Source organism: Frieseomelitta varia, unplaced genomic scaffold (genome assembly GCF_011392965.1).
Source record: "Frieseomelitta varia isolate USP_RPSP 00005682 unplaced genomic scaffold, Fvar_1.2 scaffold_442, whole genome shotgun sequence".
Taxonomy (NCBI): domain Eukaryota; kingdom Metazoa; phylum Arthropoda; class Insecta; order Hymenoptera; family Apidae; genus Frieseomelitta; species Frieseomelitta varia.
In genome coordinates, this window is record NW_025110193.1 from 122,035 (window position 1) to 135,645 (window position 13,611).

General features: G+C 39.1%; 1 long non-coding RNA gene across 1 annotated transcript in view; it reads right to left on the reverse strand.

Moving 5' to 3' along the window:
• LOC122532202 overlaps positions 1–13,611 on the reverse strand; it is an 88,844-nt gene that overhangs the window by 12,617 nt on the left and 62,616 nt on the right. The window contains exon 7 of the long non-coding RNA XR_006307466.1: positions 6,864–6,933. This is a non-coding gene — a long non-coding RNA (uncharacterized LOC122532202). The remainder of the gene's footprint in view (positions 1–6,863; positions 6,934–13,611) is intronic.

Genomic DNA, 13,611 nt, shown 5'->3' on the forward strand with positions numbered 1-13,611 from the left:
GGGAAGGAAGAGAACTAACGGAAACTGCGTTCTCCTCTTGCGAAAAGTCATTGTCGCTTGATGGACCTATCTCCGGACGTTTCGCTTGCGTGAATGGAAACGGCCGGCTGCTGCCAACTACGGTCTATGATCGCGAAGAAGGTTCAAAAGTCTCGAAAAACGTTTTGGGTGGACGGTAGGCGGTGGTGGATGTTGAGAAAGAATTGAACTGGAGGATGTCTCGGGCGTTTCGTGGGCCCGATACCTCTCAAATCGGACGATTCGTAGATGCTAAATGATAGATTGCGTAGATTGAATGAGTTTCTCGCACGACGTGTGAAGAAATGTTTATCGATTATCTGTTTCTTTAACGGTAGGTTCCTTATGCTGTCGCGTAAAGTTGAAAGTTCAACGGGTTCAATAATAATAAATTAGTATTTAATCCTCTTTCTTTTCTTCGCTTCTTCTGAAAGACGTACTTTTTCACGTTGTCTCAAGTATTATATGTATTACATATAAATTAAGTACATGTTAATACAAGTCAAGTATAAATGCAAATATAAGTATTAAAATATAAATACAAGTATAAACATTATGTACAAAGTAAGTATATGTACAAATTCAATTCAAACGAAAACCCGCGACGCTCTCAACCATTTCCGCCTCTCATCGTTTAACAATAGTTCTCTACAATAGTCACAAAGTAATCAACGTTCTCCTCAAACATCACATTCGCCGAGTACGCACGACCTATACACCGAAGAAAATCACCTATACACCGAAGAAAATCGCCTAAACACGACGGTAAATAAATCGAATCAACTCCCGCAGCAATCTCTATTCCATCCAAATTCCATTTCCCCGGATCGACAGCAGACGATCAACTCGGAAGTCAACAGAAAAAACTCCATCGTCGAGACGAAACGTATAAGCATCCTAATACCAAACATTGCTCTGCACACGGGATCGAGTGCGTGGGCAAACGTCTTCGACTAGTCCCCCTTTCCAGACATCTTCCTCTCTCGCGACGTTCACGAACGATCGCCGAACGAATGGAAACGAAGAGAAACGGAGGGAAAAAGATTCGCCGGTGAAAACCAGCAAAGATCCGTTTCCATTTACCAGCTCTCGACCATTATGCGCTCCTAAGTAAACAGTCTCTCGCGAGAGAGCGAGTGTTGCACCTATGCAAACACACGGGGGCGGAACTGCCGGCGGATCGGTCGATCCGAGATTCATCGGGGCTGGTCCCGTAAAAAAGAAAAGAAAAAAGAGAAAAAAAAAAAAAAGAGGAAAGAAAGAAAGAAAGAGGTCGAGGGAACGAATAGAAAAGAGAAACGATGGTGCACGAGGGTGGGTGTTGCATTGAAGGTCGTGGAACCGTGAATCTGCCTCCGGGGCACGGATCCATTCTTAAAGGATTATCGTTATAAATTATACATTTCCCGTGTTGGACGCCCCGGTGCATCCTGGCCGCCATTTTGCTGGATGACCGGTAGCAGCTTAGAGATTTCAATCGTTGGATTAACGTTGAACCGTGTCATCGCGGTATCCTGTCTATTCGATTTCGTCTCCGCTCGGGAATAAAGGCGAAAGACTCGCGATCGACCCTTTTCGGTCCGTGCGTATTTTTTTTTTCCTTTCTTTCTTTCTTTCTTTCTTTCTTTCGGGGTGGCTATTCCATTTTTCGACCTCTCGTGACCAGTCGAGGGGTAGGTCGCGGACGCGGGTGGATTTCCAGGGTGAAATACGATCCGCTGGCCGGCTGTTACGATTTTTTTTTTTTTTTTTTTCTCCCCCGCCACGGTTCCCGAGACCTTCCTTTAGGGGAGGTTTCAACGTTTCCTTTTTTTAAAAAAGTTTTTGACACGTGGAGCGGACATTCTCGGGGGGGTTGGAATTTTTTTTTCAATTACACGTTTGCTTGAAAAATTGAAACGATAAAAAGTGAAACGATACTTCGTGCAACGAAGAGTTATTAACTCGATATTCAATTCGACTATCGTTGGTAATTGACTTGTTAAAAAGTACTCACGTGTCTTTTGACGTTTGTATTGTAAAATTGGAAAATCAAGACAAATCTATTTGATTATCTAATGATTATCTGCGATAAATATCGGATGTCAAAAATGGGAATTGTTTCAATTTTCCAGAGTCATTCCCCATATTTTTGCAACTGATTATCAAAAAGCGACCATTAACCATTCCAGACATGAACCATTTCATGTTCCGTCAATTATTTACCATTTAATATTCCGCACATATTAATTTAATTTAATTTGCAATCGATTAATTGACCTTTTACTGTTCAATATCACAATTGCCAGTCATGAGTCGGATTACTTTCTGCTAGTCAAAACCTGACAGACATCGTCAATCGTAACGCGACTCTTCCCAGTTTCACGCGACGCATTGAAAATTCGCCATTCAACGATACGTGTCTCTGCATCGAGCGAGCGAGTTAGAATTCCTCTCAATTTTCCTTGAAAGCCTTTTCTTTCCTTCGTCCACCTACGTCAGACTCGTCATTGAATCAACAGTTGGCAACATTTTGAAACGAACTTGCTCGTCCAAGTATGTATGTATCTCGAGCCTTTGCACGAATTTCCAACAGCGAAGCTCTATTTTACTCGGAACTGAAAACCGTCCCCCATTTCGCGGCGAAATCGAACGACGAGGTTTCAGAGTTTGCGTCGAAAGAAGGCAGATCGATTAGAAACGGTATCTTCACGCGTCTTCGACGTTTGACATAATCCACCGCGAAAAATTTGTCCCTTTGGCAATTCGTCGAGGAAACGTGACCGGATTGTAGTAGCTGTTCTTAAGAGGCGATACATCTCTGATTTGTAAAGTGACGTTTTTCTTTTCTCCTTCTTTCGAAGGAAGATCGTAGCTGTGGTTCGCGAGAAGCCGATACATCTAAAGTGACGCACTTTCTTTCTCTTCTCGTTTCTTGGAAAATTGAGAAACATGAACGAGGGTGACGTATGTCGGAGTGAAGAGTATTTTCCTTCTCTTCTTTTTTTTTTTTTTTCGTCTTTTTGTTTGAAGAATTTCAAGATACGAGGACAGTGGTGTTTTTCGGAAGAACAAAGAATATATATAATATTAATATTTTTATATATTTTTTTGAATATACAAAACTTTATAATTTTTTTAAAGAATTTATTTAGATTAATAATTATATATATATATATATATATATATATATATATATATATAATATTAATATTTTAATATTAAGATTTTTAAAGTGATACGTTTCTTTTTTCTTATTTTAGAGAAATTTTCATTCTAGAGAATATACTGAATGTACATTGTATTTCAGTAAAGTACGATTTGGAAGATGTGTTGATTTATTAAAATGATACATCTCCACACGACGAAATATTGTAAGAAAAGAAATTTTTGAATGAAAAATGAGGAAGACGTATAAAGGCGTTTTTTAATTAAAAAATATTCTTAATTAAAAAAGAGAGACTACGAGACTGACACTTCAAGACTAGCTTCTAGAGATTCTGCATTCAACAAAATTGCAAAGTCATAAAAGAAGGAATACGCGCATGAAAATGGAGAGGATATCGAGTTGCTTTTTTAAGATATACTGCAGCACGCATTCCTGCTTTCTGATGCACGTGCACAGAAAAGAACGGGATCGCCGATGCAGGTTCAAACCTGCACCAGAAGGAATACAGCTGCTTTAAGGAGCTTCCTTTAAACGTGCCTCGACTTTGCGCAATTCAGTAGCGAAAAAGTAGCTTTCCAAATCGTACAACAATAGCCAAACGTGTCTGAACTTGCTCGATTTTCTAAGAAAGATCTTTCATCTCTTACCTCCGCGCTGCGTCTACGATCTTTTCAACGTGTACGTTCTTCTTTTTCTCCTAAATACTTCTATAGTTTTAATTTCACTCGAGATTTCACATTTAGTGTATTTTTATTTTGAATAAAATAAACATACTTCTGTCAAACTATGAAATTTCAAACAGAGGAAGAAACGTTTTATCTTATTTAAAAGAATATATAAATAGGTCGAAAATAAAAATTATCCTAACAATTATATTTTCTATTCTGTACTGTAATTACAGTATTCTCTCTCTCTCTCTCTCTCTCTCTCTCTCTCTCTCTCTCTCTCTCCGGAATAAAACAAAATTAAATTAAAAATCGCTCTATCCGGAATAAAATTAAATTAAATTAAAAATCGCTATCCGGAATAAAATTAAATAAAATTGAAAATCGCGTCAAACTCTAATCTCATCGTCCTTAACGCGAGTTTGATGGAAAGAAACGCCATCATGTTGAGACGAAGATAACCGCGTGCAGGTCCTAACATGTTTCTGTTATAAAGACGCGCCTGAATGCGGAAGATCGCGCAAAGGAAAAAAGGCCCCGTTTCGAATCGACCTGCTTTTCTTCGCGCGGGAACGAACCTCCAACCGGTATACAATTCACTTTTTTAACTGCCCCTCTGCTGCCGGTGGAACGCCTCCCGAACTTGCTCTCTTCCGCGATATAAAAACGAATGTTTAAGTTCTCCGATGCTTCACCCACTAACCCACTTGCCAATTCGTATTAACCCTTCGACCAGGTGCGCAATTCAGGGTGCGTTACACCTTCAACGCGATTCCACTGGCTTTTACGACTGAGACGAAAAACATCAAACGCGAATTTACAGTGGATATACATTTATACATTACGATCGACGCGTTTAACTCACGTCTTAATTAGCGCCCTGTGCTGGATCTTTGATCCTTGATACGCAACGAGAGGAACGTAACTGTACCAGCGACAATGAAAAATTGCCGATAATTTAAACGGACATATTCATCGTAAAAGAGGATAGCTTGATCTCGTTTTTATAACCGTAGAGCATCCACTTTGACAGTCGAGTTCGTCTCGAGGATGATTTTTACGTACAAATTGGAAAAGCGAGGATATTTCTTTTATCGAAAAACTGTAAAAATTCCAACGTTTGAAAGTTTCTCTCGCAACTAGACTTCATCGTCACTTTGAAGATCGACGAGAGACTAAAAGTCGGATCGACGATTTTTCGTCGTCGGTATGGTTTTCTCGTTCGAACGATTCTCGATTTTTTAACGAAGCTTCGATGCATTTCGAATTGTTTTCGGTTGAAATTGAAACGGACCAACCCCCGAGTATTATCAAGCGAGTCGCGAGACAAAGAAAGAAATCGTTCTCCTCGATCGAACCATCCCGTTAACGAGATTAACCTGCCTCGAGCCACCATCTACTAACCTAAATCTCCAGCCCCTCTACCTGAACCGACATCGAAAGGGTTAGCGGAAACCGGTGAACAATGCAAGAGGGAACGGATTCACCTGCGAAAGGGTTCACTACCGCACAAAAGAATCCTGCCACTCCTGTTCTACACGCGAGAGTGTACAACAAGTGTATCACAGAAACCAAGCAAACCGAAAGGAAGAAGTAAAAATAAAAAAGAAATACTTCAATATTACGCCGATAAAATATTCCAATCTGCGCGACGCGTTTAATCAAACCTTGTCTCCTTCGATCGATCGCACCTGGCCTTTCTCACGAAACTGAGAAAGCTGAAGGAAAGGCTGCACATGCTGCCGAGATGGGCCAGCTGTGAAAATCGTATTTTCCTCGCGCCCGGTTACGTGGTTTCCGACGTGTCGTTCCACGTCGGAGAAGCAGACGACGGAGAAGAAAAGGGAAGAAAAGGGGAGAGAAGCGCAACCCTTGAAGAAAAGCAAACTGGAACTCGCAGAGGAATCCTCCTTTCACCCCACGAAATTCGTCGTATATACCCCGATCGAAACGCTCTCCCCGTCACGATTGCGTCCAATAGATCCCGGTCTCCGGGATGCACGTGCACCCATTGTGCGCGCAGGTTTGACCCTTTTTTTACCTGGAAACCGGCAACGCACGCGGGGAAGGAAACACGAACAAACATCCCGTGCGAGATGGCCTATTCAGTGCATCCCGTAAGATATGCATCTACCAGGCCTGAATAGCCTGGAAAATAACGAAATTCCGTCGAGGATTTTTCGTGATTTTGAATAATATTGAACACCATCTCTTTCTCTCCTTCTCTCTGGCTGCCACCCTTCTATTTCACTGTGTCGGTGGCAGAGTTTCAAAGGGATAGAAAAAAGGGTCCGCAGTCCGTGGGTCGGAGCCCAATGGACGTTCGTTATTATTGTGTCTCGGGGAAATTCTCTGGACCGGTCGGTCGGGGACAAAGGATTCTGCGTTCGGACGGGTGAAGTTCCGTTGAAGAGCAAGGATTTGGATATGGAGAATCAGTCGCGAGGGGAGATCGTGGCGGATCGTCTCCATCTTTGATCGCCATCAGGAACATGTTTCCTTTGTGGTTTTGGTTAACGTTCGTTAACCAGCGATTTCAGTTTTCGTTCTTTTTATGACGAATTACATTTGTTTAGTAAGGTTATTCGCGAGAAAGTAAAATTGATTGAAAAGTTAAAATGAATAATTGAGATGCTGTAGTATTGTATCGTTGTACGTGTATTTCATACAGAGAATTCTTCATTCGTGTATTATTATCATATCATATTAAATTATTAAATATTCATCAAAAGATCTTTTTGGTATTTATTGATAATGATGCGTGCATTATCATTGTCAAAGAATATCTTCGTACTTGTTCGTAATGATATTCTTTTTACTTGCTTGGTTTGTATATTGCCATATATTTTATTCATTAATCGTCGTTTCATTTTATTGAATTGAAAATTAAATTCACAAAAATACAGTAGTACACTAACAACAAGAGTAACAATTGAACTGAATTAAGTGACTCTTTCCAACTGTATGTTTAATTGTGGATCGAGTTCGTTAGATTATATGCCTCGCGGCATCCAAAACATCATATCACTCACCTCCAACAATGCACGTGCTCGAAGAAAGTTGAACGTTCTCGCCGCTTGCCACTCTCCTTTCTGCAACAAACTTTAAGAAGAAAATTTGTTAGAAAATTGCATTTAGTGTATCCGCTTGCGTATTTTACATATCTGCTATCATGATGAATATAATAATAAATATTATATGAATAATAATTATTGTATTATATAAATAAACTAATAAACACGTCATTTATATTAATTAAAGTTACTCTGATAATTTTTGCACAAATATAAATGAGCACATTAAATTATATTAATACAATTATTATTATTAAAAAATAATTTCAATTTAAACGTATATATATATATTTAGTTAGAACATCTCTACATTATGTAAATTAATTAATAAATTTAATTTAATATCACAGAGGAAACAAAATATTAATCGTTGTATGGCTTTCTACCGTGAAACACGGACGATTCTGGAAGATTCGATAGAGATTTTCTGGCCGGAGAGATTGATGGCGGATAGAATCGCGACGTTGAAGTCTCCATTCGTCTAATCCGGGACTTCACGAGGGCAACTAACTTTGGTGCTCTGGATTGCACCGGGGGGAACCCGCCCTAATGACCGAGACACTCCGGGCCGAGAGAGCGGCACCCTTAAAAAAATATTTAATAAGCAGGAAAAAAGCGTAATACGGCCGAGCTGCTATAAATTCACCCCGTTACAGGCGGCCCCGACCCAAAGGGAGAGAGATAAAATTCCAATTACGAAGATCTCTATCTGAGAAGGCCGTGGCCGACCTGCCGAAAACGATTATACCAAGCGTCGTAGAAGCGAGAAACAAAAACGAAACACGGTAGTACCGTATTACGGGTTATTTTTCGCCCCGGGGCAAAGCCGGGCGACCATTTTTTGCCTACCCTCTTCTCGGTCGCCGGTTTTCTTCCGTTGGTTTATTTTTCTTGCCACCGGTGGCTCGCACGACGAAATTTTTACTCTCGTTCCTCGTTCCTTTTTTTTTTTATTTGAATTTATTCGTATTTATTCTGTGCTTTCGTTTCGTTGCGTGTAGCCGGCGGTGAAAGTGCCATTTAAGAGGCGTCAAACTGCGTTTACATTAAGTGCTCAATGAAAAATTGTCGATTCTTCGAACATTTGTCTCACTTGATAAAACAAAATTGTAAACTTTCTCAACGTTGTAAATCTCTGCTTCCACCAATCTTGAGTTTTTATATTATGTGTCAGATGGAAAAGCAAGGCGAGACTTTTCATTGACAAAAATTGCCTTTAGAAACGTTAAAAAAATTTTTTCCACGACTAAATCCTAGCATGGCTTTAAAGATAAAAGTCTCTACTTTATAATGGAGACTCTTTGAAACTTGCTGTATGATTTTTTTTTCGAATCCTGAACATTATCGACATGAATTCAAGAAATTCTAACATTTTGTCAAATGGAGTGTTGGAAAAACTCCACTACCATTCGTCATAAAAGAAATATTTAAATAAATTTAATAATAATAAATTGAATTTTTCAAACAATAAACTGCCTAGGTTAGAGAAAAACAGATTTTAATGTAATAAAATTGGACAACGTCAACCGATGGTAATTACACGAATAAGTGTAATCATTAAATGGCACATTAAACGCAGCGTATAATAATCAAAAGTAGTTCATCCATAAGTGGCTATTACGACTTTTATGATTGAAGTCTTACTCTTCATCTCTGGAGAAAGAAGAAGAAGAAAAAAAAAAAGAAACAAAAAGAAACCATACCGTAAAAGTATAAGAACACAAAGTCATCGAAATTTAATGAGATTCAATGACGTACTTCGATACTTAATAACATACTTGTTTCTCATCGTGCATATTGGGAATTCTAATTGGGAATATCGAGGATCTGTAACATTTAACAACTTAATTAAAGTAATTAAAAAAAAAGAGAAACTAGACTGGTCGTAAGAGAAAATACAGAACGACCCAGCAGAAAAATCAGACCAAACGAAAATGATGAATAAAAGCAGTTCTATCAGTGACGTATGGAGACGAATTCTTATTCAAAAAGTTGTGCATTGACATTTGACACATTATTTTAAATGGGAGAAGAGAAAGAAAAGAAAGAGAAAGCAAACCTAATCGTAAGATCAGACAAAAGAGACAGAGAAAAGCAGTTCTATGGAAGACGAATTTTAATCCAAACCTCGTGTCCATTGAAACACCTCCAAACACCACTTATCTCACCTTCTAAAACACTTTTCACCTAAATTACCTAAATTAATCACCGAAATTAAATTTAGGTCGAAACAAAAAAAGAGAAAGAGAAGAGGAAAGCAAACTAATCGTAAGAGAAAATACAGATCAGACCGAACGAAAAAGACAGAGAAAAGCTACTTCATGTGGGTGACGTATGAGGAAGAATTCTAATCCAAAACCCCACTAAGACATACACCTAACCTTCTGAAACACTTAAATTAAATTATCTAAATCAATCACCTAAATAAAATCATCGCTAAATTAAATTTATATGAAAACAAAAAAAAAAAGAGAAAGGAAACTAATCGTAAGACCAAACACGACAGAGAAAGAGACAAAGGAAAAAAGTTCTAATCTCTCCCCTCTAACGGGGACGAATTTTAATCCGAAAGCCCATCATCGTCTCGCCACAGTCTTCGTTCCCTACACCGTATAAAACAAACACGTAAACAGGCAGCGCCGTGTAAGCAGGTAACCAAATCCGTGGAGGGAAACCTGGTATCTCGATCATGAAATCAGTACGATTACACGGCGGAGCGCGAGAGGGACAACCGGGGGCCGTGGCAGGTCGAGAGGGGAAGGGGGGCTGAAACGGAGAGAGGGAACGAAGGTGAGAACGAGAGGGTGCGACACAGGGGAGAGAAGGATGGCCTTGTTGGATGCACCTGCCGGTGACGTCAGAAAAGGGACTTCTTGTTTCGAGCTGAACAGCCCCGGGGGTTACTACTACTGTTTCAGTCAGGAGAGGGGCCCGAGGATCTCCCCGAGCCTCTCCCGCATCGCGTTCCTCCTTTTTTCTCTTCCTTCGCAGAGCACTGGCTACACGAGCGCGCCAGAACACCGCTCATCTTCCCTTTGCCCGGTCATTATTTATATGCTAATGAAAAACCCGCGAAAAAGCGCGACGTTCGAGGTAACTGGCTTCGCTGCTACTGCCAAGGCGAAGATACATCGGAGATATATCGGAGATATATCGGTGGTGAAGAAATCCGTTGAAACTTCGATTCGATCGGTTCGATGATGTAACCAAGCCGCGCTAAATAGACAGATCCACCAGATGTTTATGCAAATTTTCGGGTGTCCACGGAGCCACGAGATTACGGGATTTCTTCTCTTCGTGGTTTTTTTGATTTTCTTTTTTTTTTTTTTTTGACAGACGGGAAGAGGAGATTTTGTGGAGAGAAGAGTGAAATTGCGTGTTGCAAGTCGTTTTGGGACACTGGAATTACTAAGAATACGTAATTTTGTACTTTAATCACTCTGGTAGTTCGAAGAATGACATTCAATATATATTCTGCGAAAAATTATTCAAATTTACACTATGACATTAATTATAAAATATAATAGAAAAGATCAAGAATTGACGATTCAGATCACTCTGATATTGATATTCAACGTTTGTTGTTGACGATAAAACTTTGAATTTGCACGTGTATTTTATTATTAATACTTTAATATAATAATACCAAAAATAATATTATAAAATTACGTCTGTCTGTTAAAAATTACGATTGTTAAGTAACCTCCGAAAAAGAGTTCTCCTTCCTTCTTCTTCGAAAAACCTAACCTAATTCCATTTAATCGCTCCCTCCTTTCGCGACGATCCTTCTCGATATCTGATTTCGCGGTATTTTTCTTTTCTCTCTCTCTCTCTCTCTCTATCTCTATCCTCCAAAAAGACGAAACGACAGTTCCGTTCTCCGGTTTAGTCACTCGGGCCACGCGATATTAGATTATGCAAATGTCCGCCCGATGGAACATCGATCAGATAAGAGCGCCCAAAACCGTTTTTCGACGTTGCTGGTGGCATTAGGCGCGGCCCGAGTGACACGATCTTGATTAAAACGCCACGATACCGCATTCTATCTATTCGCAGACGTTTTCGCGGACATTTTCAATAATAAGCTTGAAACGGCACCGATTAGGTATGCATCGTCGCTGAGCGTCGAGATGATAGCTCAGGGCGAAACGATGCAGGGATTAGCCTGCTTTCGCGTTCCCCCCTCAGCTCGCGTTTCTTTGATTGCACTGTCGCTTCAGGTGAAGGCGGTTTTCTGCTTTATTGGTCGGGTTGCAGGAGAAAAGAAAGGAAAAGAAATTCTCATAACGAGCTTGTCAGCGTACCGACGTGAAACTCTAAAGAATCGTATCGCACGATACGAAGCAGTCGGAGAATTTTCGTGGCAATTTAACTGGGAGAATGCCAACTTTATTTCACTTTTCGATTCGATTCGGCTCGTTTCCTTAGGTTACGAGAGAGAAAGATTTTTAATTAGTCGTATATCACGAATTCAATTTTAAGTCTGAGAAGTATTCTTGCAATCATCTATCGATGAAAAGTTCTGTTAGTCTGTTGAAAGCCAGTTGATGCTTATGAATTATTTTATATTAGGAATTATTATTTTCAACTGCAATTATTTATTTATTTATTTATTTTTTTTTTTTTTTTTTTTTTAGAAAAAGACCAGTTGTACATCGAGACAGTCTGCGAATTAAAAGACTTTAAAAGGCTGATCGTGATATTAATTCTGGATTAGCTGCTCTTCTAGAAAGAAATTTTGGGGAAGAAAAATGGCTATCAACAAGATAAACTACATTTCAGTTGTAATAATTATAACCTCGCTTTGACAATAGTCAAAATGTATTGAATATTATAGATAATCATACAATCAATAATAAAGTAAAAAATAAAATAATGACAAAAGACACTAGACGCAGAATCATTTTCATTAACCCCATAATTTATTCAAACTTCAAAGAGACTAACATATTGAACAAACGCGTCAGGTAAATTATTTTACTTAAAGGTAAATTCCAAAACTCCTCACTTGATATTAATTTCAAAAAGAACGGCGTTCGTCAATCGACAAAACGAACATCTTAAATAATTCAACAAAATCTGATAAATCGTCGATTTGTGATATAAAGAAAATTAGAAAAAAACACACAACCTTCCCCTTAGTTGTTTCAGCTAGCTCGCGTCGCGATTAATCGTTAAAACTCGCGGTTCATCGAAAACCAGTTCGATCGTCTACACGCGTGTGCCTATACAAGCGCAATTAAGCTGACGATTCTAAATCAGAGTGAAAAGGGCGGCCTCGAATCGATTCGACGGCCGTATTAGGAACCGGTTGTGCATAACGTCCATCCGAAGGAATAACGAGGACGAAGACACGATTCTTCAAGGACCGCAAGCCACGACACTCGGACAGACGGATGCAGGTTGACGGTGCAGCATTTGAAATTCCCCCCTCTGAACGAATACGCCCGTTAAGGCAGCAACCGGTTCCCCGATCGCGCAGCAAACTCGCGGGAAATTAGTCACTTCCTCAATTTTTCACGGAGATAGACGTGCGCGAGAGGTGGAAAATTCAAGAAAATCTCGTACGTCGACGAGGTTAGAAGCAGTTTTCACACAAGATCTTAGACGAGTAGATTTTTTTTTTTTTTTAGGATTAAAAATCGGATCCAGTTAATTGAAAATCAACGGAGCACGCATTTCCACATTTTTCTGCGTGCAACAAATTCGTTCGCACATCAATGACAAAGTTTTGGAATTTTATGCAATGAGATGACTTCGAGAATGAAACATAATAACATAACATTTCAAAAGTCTTGTGTTTTAATACTGGGAACAAGTAACTCCTGGTTTTGGTTAAAATAACCAAAAGCCCGAGAGCTTAACACCGTTCGAATGAAAAATATGTGAGAAATTACGAATGCATTCGTCTTCAAACTTTCAATATATATTATAATATATAATATATATAAGTTTCAATATGTAATACATTAAGTGTATTATTTGATATATTTATTATTATTATTCTCTTTAAATAATTCTATTACTGATTATATAAGATTATCTACACGATACTCTAATACATACTAAACGCTGAAAGAATTAAATACTGTCCCTGACAAAAGATTTTCGACCAAACAGGAGTATTTAGAAACAATGAAACCTTTCGTACAAGAGAATCCAGTTCAGAAATTGCTGAAATTCTAGTTATTTTTAAACATTAATAAAAGATTTCCAACTACTTTCGAAAACTTTACAGAAAAGAAAATCACACGTTGATGGAACATACATGAAACTTAAACGTTCTATCCATCTAGAACAAATTGAACCGAGATGTACAATACCAGACGTATTTAGTCGTTCAAGGAAAAATACGTCTACAGACTAAATTCTGAAATTAAATGACCTCCGTTTCACGCAAATGGAGAAACTCTCGAGGAGGAAAATTCTTCAAAATTATGCGAAACTTACTCGAACAGCACGCAGAGCAACAGCATGCCAGTCGTTCAAGGAGACACACACGTACGACTAAATAAATAACTTCATTTCATGCGATCGTCTCGCGACTCGAAACGTGCGACGCACGAAGGACGAAAACACCTTGAAATTATACCGGACGAACGAGGACTTACTTAGCGTTTGTAATTGTTTTCTCGATCGAGGACTCGAGAGGCAAAACCTCGTCGCGTACGAACTTGTCGAGAGACGTCTCGGTCGTCAAAAAAAA